The sequence below is a fragment of the Sebastes umbrosus genome, chromosome 11 (assembly GCF_015220745.1).
Source record: "Sebastes umbrosus isolate fSebUmb1 chromosome 11, fSebUmb1.pri, whole genome shotgun sequence".
In the NCBI taxonomy this organism is placed as follows: Eukaryota; Metazoa; Chordata; class Actinopteri; order Perciformes; family Sebastidae; genus Sebastes; species Sebastes umbrosus.
In genome coordinates this window covers 29,877,564-29,896,418 of record NC_051279.1, presented here as the reverse complement: position 1 = coordinate 29,896,418, position 18,855 = coordinate 29,877,564, and positions in this window count along the sequence as shown.

The window sequence follows — 18,855 nt, the reverse complement described above, 5'->3', positions numbered from 1 at the left end:
CACTGCTCAGCATGTCTGAACAGTTTCCAGTATTTGCTTTACTGTGAGTAACCAACTTGAAAATGCTTGCAAGGTGAAATGCACCTTATGGTACTCTGGCTCTCTCCAGAGGCCAACTTCTGTCATTGCAATACGATTACCAGTTTATTTTAGTATGGCTTTGTTATCAACTCTATGTGCAAAAGTTTGTTTTGTTTTTGTTTTTAGATAGATTTTAGATATATTTGAGTTAGTGCTCAGTGCTTCTTTTCGGAAGCACTGAGCACTAACCAACCTTATTGAGACTCAATCAGTATGTACCATCATTTAATATCAATCTACATTATTTTCATTTTCATGCAACTATCAATGCAAACAAATGCATTCATTGTGGTATATGTAACCCACAAACCAGAGCCATACACACATACAATAAGTGGCGTGTACATGCAAGCCACAATAAAGGCAGCAGGTGAATTAAACTGGCTGATGGGCCAATAGTGTATTTTGTGTCTTTCCACTGTCTGATTTAAACTGAGGATGATTTTACATGAATTAATCAATCACTGGCCAGACAGTCAGTACCAGAGGCCTTGGCTGGCCTGCTGCCCAATCCAGTCTGAAATCAATAGAGAAGCAACCATGCAGACCAGTCAGCATTCAGTGTTGAGCGTCTTGCCTCAGGCATGATTTGGAGAGACAAACATTTGTTTTCCTCCTAGTCTCACCCTCCCTTTTAATTCAGCCCTGGGCAACCACCACTCTGACATAATGATCAATATGTCTCAATGTCAACACCATCCAGTTGTCAGCCGCCTAGGCCATAAATGGTACATCAGTACTCCAACACATAAACCACTTTACCTTGGTAATGTATGCATATATCAGGAATAATATGTGACAAATGCTGCTTTACAGAATTAAGAGAGACAGGAAAGATTTAAGAGGAAGTAAGTACATACACAATATGTGTGCTATTGTTCAACATAATTTTGTGTGTATAAACAGTATTATGTATCTTTTCGGAACCACTGAGCAGTAATTTACGTTGTCACTTCCTGAGAGCCTCCTTGCCAGTTGGAGAAGTGTAACCATGGTAACCAGTAACTCATGTGATCAAGTGAATCAAGTCTGAATTAAATTTAAAGGTCCCATATTGTAAAAAGTGAGATTTTCATGTCATTTATATTATGAAGAAGGTTTCAATGCTTTATAAATACTGTTAAACTATCAAAACGCTCAAAATACTGAGAAATACACACAGCCCATATTCAGAAATTGTGCATTTGAAACAAGCCGTTAGGATTTCTGTCCATTTGTGATGTCACAAATATACAATATTTAGACCATTACACGGTTTTAAACGTAAACATTCTAAATGTGTCCCAGTTTATTTCCTGTTGCAGTGTATGTAAATAACATCAGCTGACAGGAAGGAAACGTGGACCCAAACTGTTGCCTAGCAACACAATTCCGTTGAAATGCGCTAAAACGGAGTGTTTCAGACAGAGGGTAAATACAAGTATATTCAGGCAGACAGTATGAGGAAAATAAAGTTTGTTTTTTTAACATTACAGCATGTAAACATGTTCTAGTAGAATTCAAAATACAAGTATGAACCTGAACATGAGCACGATATCGGACCTTTAAAATAAATGTTACGCCTAGCTAAGGGAAATCTTGTACTTAAAGTTAAATTTAAGCATTATTGACGTTACAGAGCTGTCACATGGAATGTTCTCCTTTTTCTGTCATACGGAATGTTCTCCTTTTTCTGACACACGAAATGTTCTGGTTCCTTTTTCTGTCATACGGAATGTTCTCCTTTTTCTGTCATACGGAATGTTCGGGTTCCTTTTTTTGTCATACGAAATGTTTTCCTTTTTCTGTCATACGGAATGTTCTCCTTTTTCTGTCATACGGAATGTTTGGTTTCCTTTTTCTGTCATACGGAACGTTCTCCTTTTTCTGTCATACGGAACGTTCTCCTTTTTCTGTCATACGGAATGTTCGGGTTCCTTTTTCTGTCATACGGAATGTTCTCCTTTTTCTGTCATATGGAATGTTCTCCTTTTCTGTCATACGGAACGTTCTCCTTTTTCTGTCATACTGAATGTCCTCCTTTTTCTGACATACGAAATGTTTGGGTTCCTTTTTCTAATGTACGAAATATTCTGGTTCCTTTTTCTGTCATACGGAACGTTTTCCTTTTCCTGTCATACGGAATGTTCTCCTTTTTCTGTCATACGGAACGTTCTCCTTTTTCTGCCATACGGAATGTTTGGGTTCCTTTTTCTGTCATACGGAATGTTCTCCTTTTTCTGTCATACAGAATGTTCTCCCTTTTCTGTCATACGGAACGTTTTCCTTTTCCCGTCATACAAAATGTTCGGGTTCCTTTTTCTGTCATATGAAATGTTCGGATTCCTTTTTCTGTCATACGAAATGTTCTGGTTCCTTTTTCTGTCATACGAAATGTTCTCCTTTTTCTGTCATACGGAATGTTCTCCTTTTTCTGTCATACGGAACGTTCTCCTTTTTCTGTCATACGGAACGTTCTCCTTTTTCTGTCATACGGAATGTTCGGGTTCCTTTTTCTGTCATACGGAATGTTCTCCTTTTTCTGTCATATGGAATGTTCTCCTTTTCTGTCATACGGAACGTTCTCCTTTTTCTGTCATACTGAATGTCCTCCTTTTTCTGACATACGAAATGTTTGGGTTCCTTTTTCTAATGTACGAAATATTCTGGTTCCTTTTTCTGTCATACGGAACGTTTTCCTTTTCCTGTCATACAGAATGTTCTCCTTTTTCTGTCATACGGAACGTTCTCCTTTTTCTGTCATACGGAATGTTTGGGTTCCTTTTTCTGTCATACGGAATGTTCTCCTTTTTCTGTCATACAGAATGTTCTCCCTTTTCTGTCATACGGAACGTTTTCCTTTTCCCGTCATACAAAATGTTCGGGTTCCTTTTTCTGTCATATGAAATGTTCGGATTCCTTTTTCTGTCATACGAAATGTTCTGGTTCCTTTTTCTGTCATACGAAATGTTCTCCTTTTTCTGTCATACGGAATGTTCTCCTTTTTCTGTCTTACGGAACGTTCTCCTTTTTCTGTCTTACGGAATGTTCCCCTTTTTCTGTCATACGAAATGTTCTGGTTCCTTTTTCTGTCATACGGAATGTTCTCCTTTTTCTGTCATACGGAATGTTCGGGTTCCTTTTTCTGTCATACGAAATGTTCTCCTTTTTCTGTTATACGGAATATTCTCCTTTTTCTGTCATACAGAATGTTCGGGTTCCTTTTTCTGTCATACGGAACGTTCTCCTTTTTTCTGTCATACGGAATGTTCTCCTTTTTCTGTCATACGAAACGTACTGAATGTTCTCCTTTTTCTGTCATACGAAATGTCCGGGTTCTTTTTTCTGTTGTACAAAATATTCTGGTTCCTTTTTCTGTCATACGGAACGTTCGGGTTCCTTTTTCTGTCATACGGATTGTTCTCCTTTTTCTGTCATACTGAATGTCCTCCTTTTTCTGACATACGAAATGTTTGGGTTCCTTTTTCTAATGTACGAAATATTCTGGTTCCTTTTTCTGTCATACGGAACGTTTTCCTTTTCCTGTCATACAGAATGTTCTCCTTTTTCTGTCATACGGAACGTTCTCCTTTTTCTGTCATACGGAATGTTTGGGTTCCTTTTTCTGTCATACGGAATGTTCTCCTTTTTCTGTCATACAGAATGTTCTCCCTTTTCTGTCATACGGAACGTTTTCCTTTTCCCGTCATACAAAATGTTCGGGTTCCTTTTTCTGTCATATGAAATGTTCGGATTCCTTTTTCTGTCATACGAAATGTTCTGGTTCCTTTTTCTGTCATACGAAATGTTCTCCTTTTTCTGTCATACGGAATGTTCTCCTTTTTCTGTCTTACGGAACGTTCTCCTTTTTCTGTCTTACGGAATGTTCCCCTTTTTCTGTCATACGAAATGTTCTGGTTCCTTTTTCTGTCATACGGAATGTTCTCCTTTTTCTGTCATACGGAATGTTCGGGTTCCTTTTTCTGTCATACGAAATGTTCTCCTTTTTCTGTTATACGGAATATTCTCCTTTTTCTGTCATACAGAATGTTCGGGTTCCTTTTTCTGTCATACGGAACGTTCTCCTTTTTTCTGTCATACGGAATGTTCTCCTTTTTCTGTCATACGAAACGTACTGAATGTTCTCCTTTTTCTGTCATACGAAATGTCCGGGTTCTTTTTTCTGTTGTACAAAATATTCTGGTTCCTTTTTCTGTCATACGGAACGTTCGGGTTCCTTTTTCTGTCATACGGATTGTTCTCCTTTTTCTGTCTTACGGAATGTTCTTCTTTTTCTGTCATACGAAATGTTCGGGTTCCTTTTTCTGTCATACAAAATGTTCTGGTTCCTTTTTTTGTCATACGGAATGTTCTCCTTTTTCTGTCATACGGAATGTTCTCCTTTTTCTGTCACACGAAATGTTCTCCTTTTTCTATCATACGGAATGTTCTCCCTTATCTGTCAGACATATTCCTTCACAGCCCTGTCAAAGGATCTCAAGTCCCTTCATTAACACCAGCAGTCATGCTCCAAATGTATTAATTTGAATGGATTTTTAATTGGATCTTATTTAATACTATCATATAAAAGTGGCATTCTTTAATGTAATTGAACTTTCGGTGTTTAGGTTGGTTTGGTCAAGTTAGATATTCTAACCAAATCCATTACTTTGAGCTAGGTTCTATTTCCACCATTTATCTATTACTTTTAGACAACTATAGGCCTATATGAACAGTTCATTTAGCAATCTATTTCTGCCATTGTTTAGCTAACTATTTCCACAGTTGCCATCTGTTACTTTTAGCTATTTCACCATTTATCCGTTACTTTTAGCTGAAGTGTCATCTCCTCTCTCTATCTCTGCCTCACCCCTCACCCTGCAGCCCCTCTGAGGCACCTTGCTGGTCACAGACAGGCCGGGGTTGATCGGCAGCTGTAACCCCACATCATTTTGACCTTGTTTACAGTCTCACATGAAATGGCACCTTTCCGAGACCTTGTGATCAGTGCCAATCAGTACAGCCCCTGAGGGAGTGTCGCCTGTCTACCCATCCTCCCTGTCGCCTGTCTGGCATTAAGCCCAAAACCCCTCTCCCCCATCTGCCCTGCCACCACCGCACACTCAGCATGTCCTGCTTGCATTCTTGTGTAACCACAGCATAGTTCCTTCATGTTATTTCTTCTCAGGACACATCATTTGGCCCTTTTGTTTATCTCCTTTCACAATGCATGATTTATTTTTTTCTTTGTTTAAAGCAGCAGTGGGTAGAATTGGAGCAAATAATTTATGATTTAAGAAAAGAAAAGTTATTTTTATAAAGTGGTCGCTTTATCCCGACAGTAGTGGATGAGACGGGTAATCTGACAAAACACATGTGCCAGACCAGAGGAAAACAACCATCACTACTCTTCAATTGTAGTGGCTGAAATTTGCAGGTCTATGAAGAAGGGCAACCTCCTCGAAAAGACCAACAGAGGGTGCTCTAACATATTGTTTGAGCTGAGATCAGTAGAAAGGCCCTAAAAGGCACTATGATTTGAACATTGGTGAAAAATAATGATTATCATCTCTCCTCACCAGCACATTTTCTTCTATCATTACAAGATAATTACTATAAATGCAGTAATACACCAAACTATAAATCACTGTATTTGCTGGCTAATTTCACCAGTTACGTCTTCATATACATATAATAGTAAAGACTCCTGTGTTGTTCCTGCATGGTCTTTGTATGACTTGGCCATTGAATGGGCATTATAGCCTGCGTCATATAGCCTGAGATGATGATGGGTACATTGGACAAAGCCTATGTGGATATTATGATATTATATATGTCTATAATCGGCTAAATGGCATTATGGTAATATTACTGGTCTGTTCATGACTAAAAAATGCCATTTCTGATTAATATATGATGCTGTCTCACAGAGAAATTCAGACTTAAGGTGAAAAACAAAGCAAATGATAAACATTTATGAATTTAGACATTTTTTCCTAAACCAAGATATTTTAGAACAGCAATATTCTTTAAGTTTTCAATCATCTCAGTGTACCGGAGTGTAACATCTAGACGGCTTTGTGTTAGGTTCCAGATCTAAATTTTCATCCAAAATATGGTATATATTGTATGTACACCTCTAAAAGCTTAATATACAACTAACTAACTAACAGCTGTAAAATGAGAAAGTGTGCTCCGGCTGGTGGGCGGTGCTTGGTGTTTCCTCAACTGATCTCAACATGGCTGCCGGGTCACAAACTTTCTCATTTTAATGATAATGGACAAATCTGTGCATTCAAATCATTATTTTCACAAATATTGCATCATAGTGCCTTTTAGGGCCTTTCTACTGATCTCAGCCCAAACAATATGTTAGAGCACCCTCTGCTGGTGTTTGAGAGGAGTTTGCTCTTCTTTATAGACCTGCAAATTTCAGCCACTACAAGTGAAGAGTATCACATAAAGGAGTAAAATATTATAAATTATAGTCAGAGTAGCACCTAAATCAGTATATCTGCAATATTCCTTCAAGCTGAAGTGGCAAATTATAGCGGTGCAGGAGGCTGAACGTTTTTGGCGTCATTGGGCAAAAATTGTGTTTTTATTGGCTGTTCATTCAACAGAGGCAGCTGTCAATCACTCGCGAACTCCGATCAAACGGTCAAACTAGGCAGCGCTGAGCAAATATGAATTAATATTTATGTTACGTTATCGCCTATTTCTCGCCTCCAATATTTTCAGTATCATCTTGTAGTGTACTGTTTAGTTGTGAAATGAGAACGTTTTGCTCAGGCTGGTGGGCAGTGCTTGGTATTTCCTCAACTGTTCTCAACATGGCTGCCGGGTCACAAAGCTCCAGCTCGGCTCTGATTGGTTGTTTTTTCCTCCGGTCTATGAAATCTTGCAGATGCCATTAGGTGCACCGGAGGACACCAGAGGCACATGCTTTTTTTCAGATTACCTGTCTCATGTACTGCTGTCAGGATATAGTGACCGTTTTATAAACATAACTTTTTTTAATCATATACTTTAGTCCTTTGGTCCTTTAGCGTAGCATGGTGTAGACACTGTTTCACCTAGCTGAAGTATGCCTGAGCAGCATTTATGAGCTTTAACCCTGACCTCTGACCTCTTTATGGTGACCAGTCAGTAAACAAAAGGCATTAATAAAACTGACATCATATATAGCATTTATTTAATTACTTTTTCCTTTATTTTATGCAACATATTTCTCTGCTGTATATAAAATAACCGAAAGTAAGTACTTTTTACTACTATTTATGGTGTGACACAACACAAGGTTTTACACTAAGTGACCTTTATTTTCTCAGCAAATTCAGCGCCCTGCCTGGCTGGTGGTGGACTGAATGAGGACAATTATCAAGAAACCACCTTTGTTCAGCAGCTTCATACCGTTGCTGCTGTTCTCGTGAATGATTCTGCGGGTAATTTAAAGAGACGCCTCTGTTTCGCAGACAGTTCGTGAGGCCTGCACGTCGCACAGGTTTTAGCCTGAGAGGCAATGGTGGGCGCAGGTTTCAGACAGCCTGTTGTTTCTCAGGCGGGTACCACGCGCAGATTATCAAGCAGGGGCGCCAACGCCTTGACAACTTTTTTTTCCATAATTAGATAAAGCCTTGCACTCAGCGCGGGAGATTCTTGCCCTGAAATCTAACGTGACATGTGTGATCACGACCAAAAGTCGTGTTTAATTAATTTTAGTTGCAACGCAGGGGCGCACAGACATCATTCCCTGCAGCGCTCATCACTGGAAAAACAATGTTATACTATAATAGGCCACTTTGTAGCATTTGTGTGTCGGTTTGTTGAGTTGAACCTTTATTTCAGGCAAAATTCAACAAGTGACCGGTCCAAATATTTGCTTTTTTAAGGCAAGGATACAGTTCATCTATCTAATAATTCAAAAGTATGGAAATTTAACATGTTTTAGCCTAGTTTAGTTGAGCTACACGGCACGTTGCCTTTAGCTGTTGAGCATGTCTTTGCCGCCTTTTGAATGTCGGCACATGCTAGCCAGGCTTGTGCTTATTATTCTGCTGCGAGCTCCAGATGGATCAACACATGCTGAAAATATTACAAGCAAGACATTTGCATGTGACCTAAATCCTTCACTTCTGCTCCACCATGCAAACAAGTCAGTCCAAAGACATTATTTAATGACCCTGGATCGGGACATTTGCAGTCCACAATATATTTTCCCACACTGGGTATTAATATGAGCAGATTTTGGTTGATTATATGTACGCTCAAAACAAGTGTGCATGGTTCAAATTTTGCCCATGTTATTTATATTTTTAAGACATCTTGGATCCCTTTTGGGAATTAAATACAACTGCGATGTTGCTTTGGCTGAAAGATCAGTACTGTTTTTAGTCTATCATGGTACATTACTTTTATTATTTTATGTGTAAAAGCTTTATATAACTACTCATCAGCAATAAGAAAGAAGGTAGAAAAAATACTAAGCCTATAAACAAAGCATTATTATTAGTTTATGTAATGTGTTTGCCTGCGTGTATGTGCCTTTTATATAATTTGTATTGTGTGTGATATATGGATGTTCTTAAAGTCTGAATTAGATCCTCGACAAGTATGTTCCAAAATAAACTGAACTGATTGATTGACAAAGCAAGGTAAGCCCACCATCACACTCATGACCAGTAATAAGCCTGAATATGCTCCGAGGCACACCATTGTCTGAAATCGCATTTAACATGCATGCGTTTTAAGGTATTAACATGCATGTATTTGCAACAATAGCCGTGGTCATTGTTTCTGGATCTTCATTAATTCTGTAATTGTTTGCTGCCACTGATTTACTGCCAAGTTTTGTGAACATCAAAGCATTTCCCTTTTTTTCCTGAAACCAGACATAACCCATTAAGTTAACATGCATATTGCATCTTGAGCTCAATAAGTTGCCTAATTAGTTGTGAGAGGCAGCAACAGCTTCTGGTTGTTGTGCGTATATGGAAAGTATTTTGTCCCTCTTAGCTAGCGGTGTGTGTGTCCGTGCTGCCGTACGTATGTTGAGAGTGTGTGTTGCTGATTATGAATGAGGACAGCGAGGTATGTGTGTGTGTGATGGTAATGCGGCCTTCAGCGCTGCCCCCGCCCATTAATAACCAGGTTCCCTTTGATGTGGTCACGATGAGCGAGGAGGCCCCCTTCTTTTGCATCAGTTGCGGCATGTAAATCCGCCTGCTGTGTTATCTCTTTAACTGCTCAAGGGTCCACCTGAGTTTGTCCACCTGACAGATGAATTAAAGAACCTGTATTTTTTTCCTTTTGATCAGTGTGTGACGGTGCCCTGTACCGTGTCACCGTCACACACTGTTCTGACAATCTGGTGCAAAGATGATGAAAATTATGCTAAAGGCTGGGCGAAGCAGTTTCTCTTGTTTGAAAAATAACAAATGGTTGCATGTTAAAGGTGCACTCGAGTGATTAAGGTGGGGGACTTACAAGAGATAGAGTTGAAAAAAAAAAGATTAATCGAAATCGAAGCAGCAGAGACTTTTAGCAGAGGCTCTCTGCTAGAAATCTGTTGTTTCCATAGAAATAAAATAGGAATAGAAGGGTCATTTAACCATTTGCTGTGGTAATTTGACTAGTACAAAAGAAAATGGCGATTGTTGTTAGTTGTTATGGTGACAACAGAACACACCTCAGTGGGGAGGTAAAGTGTGTGGTCACAGCTCGCCCAGGAAGAGAACAGAAGCATCTCCCATAGAGTCAAATGGCTGGTTAGTTAGCTAGTTAGCTTGTCCCCAGGAGGAGGGACCGTTTAGACCCGGCGCTGCTGCCGGTCACCAGCCGCTGTTCGGCTCATTTTCCGTAACCAGTGCAGCACCTAAGCGTGGCGGAACCAGCCCAACAGCTAACCAGCCAGCTGTCTGCTAGCTAGCTAGCTAGCTAGCCATACTTAACTTATCTTGGCCAAAAAGTTAATAAAGGTTTAATTTATAATTCAGACTGCTTTGGAGTATACAGCAGAGCTACAATAAATTCTACAATATAAGCTGCAAACATAGAGCCTGAGGTAACCACTTTTATACCTCAAAGGTTGTTTTAAAATAGTCATCTGTTGTGCTGGTCATTGAATGTCTCACAGGCCTGTAAAGAGCACCTGATCAGGCTCTTGACCTTGTGTTGAATGCTCCCTGTGCTTTCCTCCACTCCAAACCCGAATCTCCCCGCCAAACGCTCGGCCTGCAGTTCAGGTCAGATTTTTTCAGTAAAAAAAAAAAAAAAACCAAACAGAATAGATCGATCAATGACAACTGAGAACAACACTGCGTGTTTGTGTCCCTGTCTTGGTAAAATCATACTGTGTGCGTGTATAAGTGTATCCGTCTTATGCTGGCTGCATATGGGTGGATGGCTCATTATCTATTGTTGACAGGCACAATGGCCTGGAGGAAAGGCTACGCTGGCCCAACAGCCCCGAGCACAATACCTGTAAACAGCGAGCAACCTAATTGAAAACGCAGTCTAGCATCACCATGTTTTCTCACAATGACAAAGCTGATGAATAGGCTTTCAAAAAAAAAAAAAGCTTTATCTGTTGAAAGGTGGGAGTGTATTCCAAATGAAAGGTTGCAGCAGTGAAAGTATATCGAGTGTAACCTCAAACATATTTTTTTCTTCTTTCTTTTTTTGACTGGTTCTCAAACTGCAGGTGCTCTTATCAATACTATTTTCACAGTGGATGTCGTTTGGATACACTAATTTTCAATAATTGTATACATTCATGATTAGACATGTTAGCCAACTTGAAATAGAGAATTAGATGACGCACAGCATTGATTTGCTAGCTTTTAAAATGTTCTGCATCGGCTCACTAATGCATTTAACCCTCATGTTGATTGCGCCCCTCGTATGAGCCTCTGGGCACCGAAATCAGAGATATAATCGTCCTGTACGTTCCAAATGAGGCCTATACGTCCTTTAAATGACATACACGAGTGTGGAAATGTCCTTCATTTAGGTCAGTGAGTCTACATCCATCCATCCATCACCTCCACCCACCAGGATCTTGAACAAAACGACAGAGAGAGAGGGAGTGAATCTAAAAAAAAGAGCTTTGTGTTACTCACGCTCGGCTGCATGTGGTCTAAGTAACAGTAATCCAATCAGATAAAAGACTAGTCAACATACAAGTTTTGCCGGATATCTCAGCCGCTGCATGCCCACCACAAATTCACTAGTTCCCTGTCAACTTGTTAGCTTCCATTATGCTGAGCTCTGATGGTATGGACCTAATTCTTTTGACACTGTTCTTTAAGTGGGTTTTGCGATTAGGCTCAGATATTTGCCTCTGTTTCCTCTCATGCGCAATAAAGAGCCTCAGCCACATCCCTCTGTCTCCACACTCTGTTAATACATCTTTTGTTCTCTCTAACCAAGTGGCTGCTCTGATTTGTCCTTGTTTGTACGCTGAGCCTGTATTCAAAGCCATATTGTAGTATGGTAGTGTCTCGTGGATGTTGCTGCTGCTCAGCTGTTGAGCTTCAGACAGGTTGTCCTGAAGGTCCGAAGCTAAATCCACTTTTGTGGCATAGATATATAGTACATACAGTATCTGGCTGTGAACATTCAGAATGCCACATATACAGATATATTTGATATATTGTAAAGAAGAACTGTTTGTTTTTGGCCACAGAAACTACTCGTCATTTTTACATTTAAAACAAGGGCTACGTGTTCTCATTAAAGTGGGTTGAAATGAAGCAAATATGATTAAAAAAAAGTTATTTTTTATCAAACTATATCCTTACAGTAGTGCATGAGACAGGTAATCTGAAAAAAATCATGTGCCTCTGTGTCCTCCGGTGCTCCTAATGGCTCCTTAATGCCTATTTCTCGCCTCAAATGTTTTCAGAAACATCTTGTAGTGTACTGTTTGGCTGTAAAATGAGAAAGTTTGTGACCCGGCAGCCATGTTGAGATCAGTTGAGGAAATACCAAGCACCGCCCACCAGCTGGAGCACAGCCAATAAGAACGCTCTCTCTCTCTCTGAAATGACCTGTGATTGGTCAAAGTCTCCCGTCACAGGCTAGATTTTCTAAAGCATGAAAACACAGCTATGAGGAGGTGCAGAAGTCTAAGTCTTCTCTCAGAGCACTTGAATTACAATATACTGAAAGGTCATTGTGGAATTTTTGCCCAATGACGCCAAAAACTTTGTACCTACTGAAGCTTTAAGCTGAATTCACACCAGGCAGCGTCAAAGTGCGGCTTGCCGCAATAACTATGTTTTTCTGCGGCCAGAAGGCGTTTTCATGTGTTTCAGGCGGGAAGATATTCTTTGTAACAATAGGTCAACATGTCACACGAGTCACAGGATCTGACTGAGAGAGTGTCCTCTCTGGCTGCACTTTGCTGCTAAAAGTTAAACTTTTCCCAACTTTTGTTTGTTTGTTTGTTTGCCGCAGGCCGCAATTCGCCACTGTGGTGTGAATTCTGCGTTACTGTCTAATGAAGAGATGCTCTCATGATGCATTATGGGAATTGTAAGATTCAACGTTTTTGGAGCTTGATCTATGCTAAAAGTCAGGATACAGATTTTGACTTTTTTACGACACAACCAAGTACTTTATGTCTCTCTCTTTATCTTTTCCATGTCTGTCTATTTCTGCCTCTCTCTCTCTCTCTCTCTCATTTGTTTCCCTTCATGTGCTGACCAGCCTCACTTCAGCCAAAGACAGACCTCTTGCTGCCTGCAGCGATGCCCTCCAGATGTTCTTAGTACAGATCTTTGTCCACAGAAAACGGGGAGGGGCCATCATGTGTCTGACCATGCTGGTCTTTCTGGGTCGGTCAGCCTTTCTCTCCCGCTCTGCTGCTGCTGTTTCAGTTCCCCGAGGGCCACCGAGGCTGGTCAGTGAGGCCACATGACCCGAGGCTATGGGTAAACTCAGGCAGGTCTTGGGCCCAGAGGTGCCGCCTCAGATTTGCGGTTAGTTGGTCTGAAGGGCCTCCGTGACGGGCCTGGATGTAATCGGATCCGAGTAGCACTAATCCACTGGGCTGGTTGGGGCGGGTTGGGACTCTGGTGTCCCATTAAGTTTGGCCTGGAGGATCATAAGGTTACAATTTCAAGAGTCTGGACTAGCCTTGGGTAATATGATCCGAAGGTCTACAGCGCAGAGATACTCGTAAGACTACCAAGAAAGAGAAGAGCTATTAGGCCATCAAAGTGACAGACAGAGAGGTGGGGGGATTAAAAGATGCGAGGACTGTTCAGACCTGGAAATACAGCTTAAGAGCATTCATACAAACCTCAAACACTTCTGGACTGATCATTGCCTGAAACAGTATGGGATCAGCGTGTATGGTAATGCACAAGCAAGTTTTTATGGTAACATGACCAATAACAAGGTCCTGGGTTTGAGTCTTACCCTAACCAACAAGAAGTTTATTCAACTGTGCTATTAGTATACTTCTTTTACACTTAAAATAAGAGAGTATACGTTCAGTTTACTTTTTATGTACTTAACAAAAGTATACATAAGTATACAGTACTTGGCTCATACTGACAAGTCTCAAAAAAGTTTAAGTATACTTGGCTAATACTGACAAGTATACAAAAAAGTCTAAGTATACTTGGCTCATACTGACAAGTATACAGAAAAGTCTAAGTATACTTGGCTTATACTGACAAGTATACAGAAAAGTATAAGTATACTTGGCTCATACTGATAAGGATACAGAAAAGTCTAAGTATACTTGGCTTATACTGACAAGTATACAAAAAAGTCTAAGTATACTTGGCTTATACTAACAAGTATACAGAAAAGTCTAAGTATACTTGGCTTATATACTGACAAGTATACAAAAAAGTCTAAGTATACTTGGCTTATACTGACAAGTATACAGAAAAGTCTAAGTATACTTGGCTCACACTGACAAGTATACAGAAAAATCTAAGTATACTTGACTCATACTGACAAGTATACAGAAAAGTCTATGTATATTTGCCTAAAAATTGTAATAGCGATTAATCGCAAATTAATTGCAATTTTTTTTGTCAGTTCAAAATGTATGATAAAGGGAGATATGTCAAGTATTTATTACTCTTATCAACATGGCAGTGGGCAAATATGCTTGTTTTATGCAAATGTATGTATATATTTATTATTTGAAATCAATTAACGACACAATGACGAATATTTTCCAGAAACCCTCACAGGTACTGCATTTAGCATAAAAAAATTTGCGTTAATGCGTTATTTTTGCGTTATCTTTGACAGCCCTAATTTCTTTCCTAAACCTAACTATAGTGTTTTGTTGCCGAAAAATAAAGTGATGCCAAGGGAGGGCGTAACAAAGCGGCGATGTGTGATGAGTTGGGATGATAAGGTGTTGATTGATAATGTTTGCCAGCCTTCAAACCAGTGCATGATGGGATAAGCTCCAACTGTCCCTACGACACCCAATAGGAGCCAGCACATATGGAAAATAAATGAATGACTGTATATTATTACCACTTACAGTAACAACTGGCCTTTTATTGTATATTTGTCTTTGGATTTTTTTACAATTCTTTTAGAAGCTCAGTTTTGAGCAACATTTACAGCAAACTAACAGTATTTAATGTAGGTAAGTATGGGTTCACCCTGATCACAGCTTTTTCTCAGTTGGTTGTATATAGCCATGTAGTTAGTTTTAATTGTATTCGCCTATAGCTTTTGAAATGTCCATAGTGAGACTTCTGCTTCCACACCAATACAAGAAAGGGGAATGGGATGTTGTATAAAAAAATGGCTTTTAAAAAAATCTGCAGTATTACTCTATTTATAGTCCACAGAGGGCAGATGACTCAGAGCTTGATATCCCAAAACACTGGCCTATAAAACCAGATATATCAGATGTGTTGTCTAGATACAGATGGTGTGTAAGTGGGGAAATATATATATTTTTTTGTGATTTAATTGAACTGGACCTTTTTTATATGAACTGCTACAGTATTTCTAATAATGTTTCATTGGTTCAAACAACATCTGGATCAAATTAATGATGTATCTAATGTTTCAGAACTCATGTTACCTGCTGACACAAGGACATTTACAGGTGAGTACTTTAAGATCAGAGGATGTTTAGTGATTTAAGACTTTGCTTAGTTTAACATGCATACCTTCAAGACAAACTTATACCCTGCAGGCAGCATTGCTCAAATTAAAGCTGATGTAATCAGATTAAATTATGTCCCGAGGAAATGTCCCCGTTAGGTTCCAGTTTTTCTCGTCTGTGTGAGGGTTCAGCTCATGATATTAATTGGGTCCCATCGCAGCCCACTTTATTGAACGTGACACTCCAAACAGGCCCTGTCTTTATATCTAACAACGTGGATGAAAGTGAAGGAGCGGGAAGAGAAAACAACCTAAATAATTAAAATGGAATCACTGACCAGTTAATTAGGCAATTATGGCCAATTAGCCAGCACGTGGGGAAGTGTGAAAATTATAGCAGGCCCTGATCTTCAAATGAGCCTTTTGACACTGTGACCTGTTTTAGCCTTCAGGGGGCAAATGGATGTTTAGGAGCAGTACATCTAACGGTAGATAAACATTTTAATTTGTTTCTACAGAATACAGATCTTTTATTATTTTTACTTTTAATCTCAGATCATTTTCAAACCTAGGATGCCAAAGTTACACGATAAATTCAGTTGAGTGGTGACTCAATTGCGGAGGTAGACTAGACTAGCAATAAAAGAAACAACAGTTTGAAGGGGGCTGCCATTTGTTACAATTCAACACAAGCCTACCCAAAAGGTGTGAAACAAGTGTTTCGTCAAATAAATAATATATCATAAATAATAAATATTTTTTTAATAAACGTACTTCTCTTTAAAGGTACAATGTGTAGGATTTGGTGGCATCTAATGGTGTGGTTGCAGATTGCAACCAACTGAGTACCCCTCCACTCACTCTTCCCTTTTCAAGACTGTGGTAACGTGAGCGGCCGAGTGCAAAACCGTGGTAACGCAGCAGTTTCACAAGTGTTTCGGACATGTACGGTGGCCTTCGAGTAACGTAAAAACGTCAAAGGCTCTCTGTAGAGCCAGTGTTTGGTTTGTCCATTCTGGGCTACTGTAGAAACATGGCGGTGTAACATGGCGGACTCCGTGAAGAGGACCCGCTCCCTATGTAGATATGAAGGACTCATTCTAAGCCAACGAAAACACAACAATTCTTAGTTTCAGGTGATTATATGCTAATAAAAACACATTATAATATTATATTACATTTCTGCTAATAGAAATGCTACATACTGTTCCTTTAAGTAGGTTTTAGGTTGGAAAAATCACCTTATTCCACACATATAGCCTACTTATATACTCTGTATCAGCTTGTTTCAACTCTTCATTGAAGCTTTATGAAGTTTATTTTTTTTATGGCTGCAACATCCTATTCTGGAAATATTCTGGATGTCTTGTGCATCATTTCCTACACATTAATTTTCCCAAAATTAAGCTGGATAAATTCGGTATTTTTGGAAACTTTGTACTTTATACATATTCTATCAGGGCTATTAAAAGGTGCAGCCAATGTGTTATGCAGTTGTGTCTTTACTAGCCAGTAAAAGCTAATTGTTTTCATCAAAATAAAAGCTGTAACCCTCTTAAACTAGCAGTATTGTCGATCTTCAAAATACAAGTATAATATAACCTTTGTGTCATCTGTTACCTGGAGAGGCAGAGTAAAACAACCTGCTGTGAGAGAGCATAGTGGCATTCGTGCTGTGCTCTGTTCCAGACATAACAGCTTTCGTATGGCTCAGAGGTTACTGAAGGGATAAACGTTAATGCTTCAGTTCCCCACAGTAATAGGCAACGTTAAATAGTCTGTGTCAAAAAAAAAAAGGCAGCGTGTTAATTCCTGCTGGTGATTTTGGTCTTTTCTATCTGAGTTTTCTTTTCCTGCATGTTTATTTCTCACATGTCAAATGAACAAGCAAGACAGATAAAGTGCTGTGTTTCCTTTTAAAGTGAATAAATTCTGCCTTCTTCTTCTTCCGCCTTGATGAGAAGACCTGGGAGGAATGAAGTCAACCATAACTGTACGTCTTGTTAGGGCACAGCCAACGTTATCTCTTCAGCAGAGATCTGAGGGAGCAGGGACATTCAGCATGACACCAGCAACGCAGAGGAGAACATAAATCCTTCTTTCTGTGCAGGAGCCTTTTGTTCTTCTATTTACACCAGTTTACCAGTTTCCTCCTTCCTCCAAATTCAAAGGTTTGGGGATGCACAGTATATCAATTAAAGAGCTTGTTCTGTCCCCTGAGGGGATGTTGGGAGTTCAGGTCTAAATATTTGGAGAGAAGAGGGATTTGGCATGGCAGGGAGGTCATTAACAGGGCTAAATGGCAGAGAAGAAGAATCCCAGTAGCTACAACAGCAACCCCCAAACCAGGGCGGCAGTAACAGATTACATTTACTCTTACTGTAACAGTAAAGCCGTTATTTGTGTACATTTTTTTGTATTTTTTTAAAATTCCTGATAAACTGTGAGATGATGGAACAGGAGACAGGAATATGAATATACATATATATATATATATATATATATGTATATTCAATACAGTACTCACGTTAACATATTTGACAGTATAAAAATAATATTAAATAAAATAAATTATACAAAAAATAAAATGTAAGGAAAGGAAAAGATGAATAAAAACAAAAAAAGAAAAAAATCCGGGTCTGTTAAACAATTGGAATAGATTTGAAATGTCTAAATAATCTAATACTTTTTACCAATTTCGAATTTTTGAGTTTTAAGTTTTCAATCATAGTAAAAAAAAAAAATTAAAATCAGTATCTTTAAAGGTATAAATTCTTTTAAGCCATATAATATTATGGATTTAATATTTTGCTAAAATATTAATCAAATTAATTATGTAAACAAAATGAAAAAAATGGGATTATTAAAAGTGAGTCATATCTCAGTCTTTATTAGTATGATATCTTTTTCAAAATATTTTGGGAAGTAAAAAGAAATAGCATGAAAACAATTTACAAACACATGTTTGATAGTTTCCCCTTCACAATTGCAAAAAGTGCATCTATTGTTAACAGTTAAAGAACTTGCAAATATTAGCTTTAGCAGAGTAGCACCTGTGTACAATCTTAAATAGAAACTCCTTGATTCTATTTGTAATTATATATTTACGATGTAACAGAAATATAGTGTTCCATTGTTTTCTATTTAAATATAACCACCTGTGTTTACATATGGACAGGACTATAAATCATCAGCTGCAGTAGTGTCTGCGGCCGCAGGGGGGCGCCCGCTGCATGTGCAGACAGGTGACGTACCTGGAAGTGGTTAGAAATGTTTGCACACGGGCCGCCGAGTTCACGGGCAGAGCTAGCATCAAATTAAAGATAACATATATATAATTATTAAGCTATTATTAAGTTATAATTTGCATGTTTGTACCATGGCATAGTAAACAATGTAAATCTATCTAAATAAATGACCGATTTAACACTCGGCGAGCACGAAGCGACACAGCCACTAAGTTCATGACCAGTAGGGCCGAGCTAGGCCTAGCTAGCATGCGATGCTAACATGGTGGCGGATTCTCCAGTTAAACTTCTCCTGTCAGTGCGGTGTCGGTGTTAGTGTGTGAGGACTTACTGCTGTTTGAGACTGTTCATCCCTGATGCTCAAAATGTTTTGAGTTTGAGGAGCGCAGTGGGACCAGAGGGGTCGAGTTATACTGGGACAGAGAGGCTGAGTGGACTGGTTATACTGGGA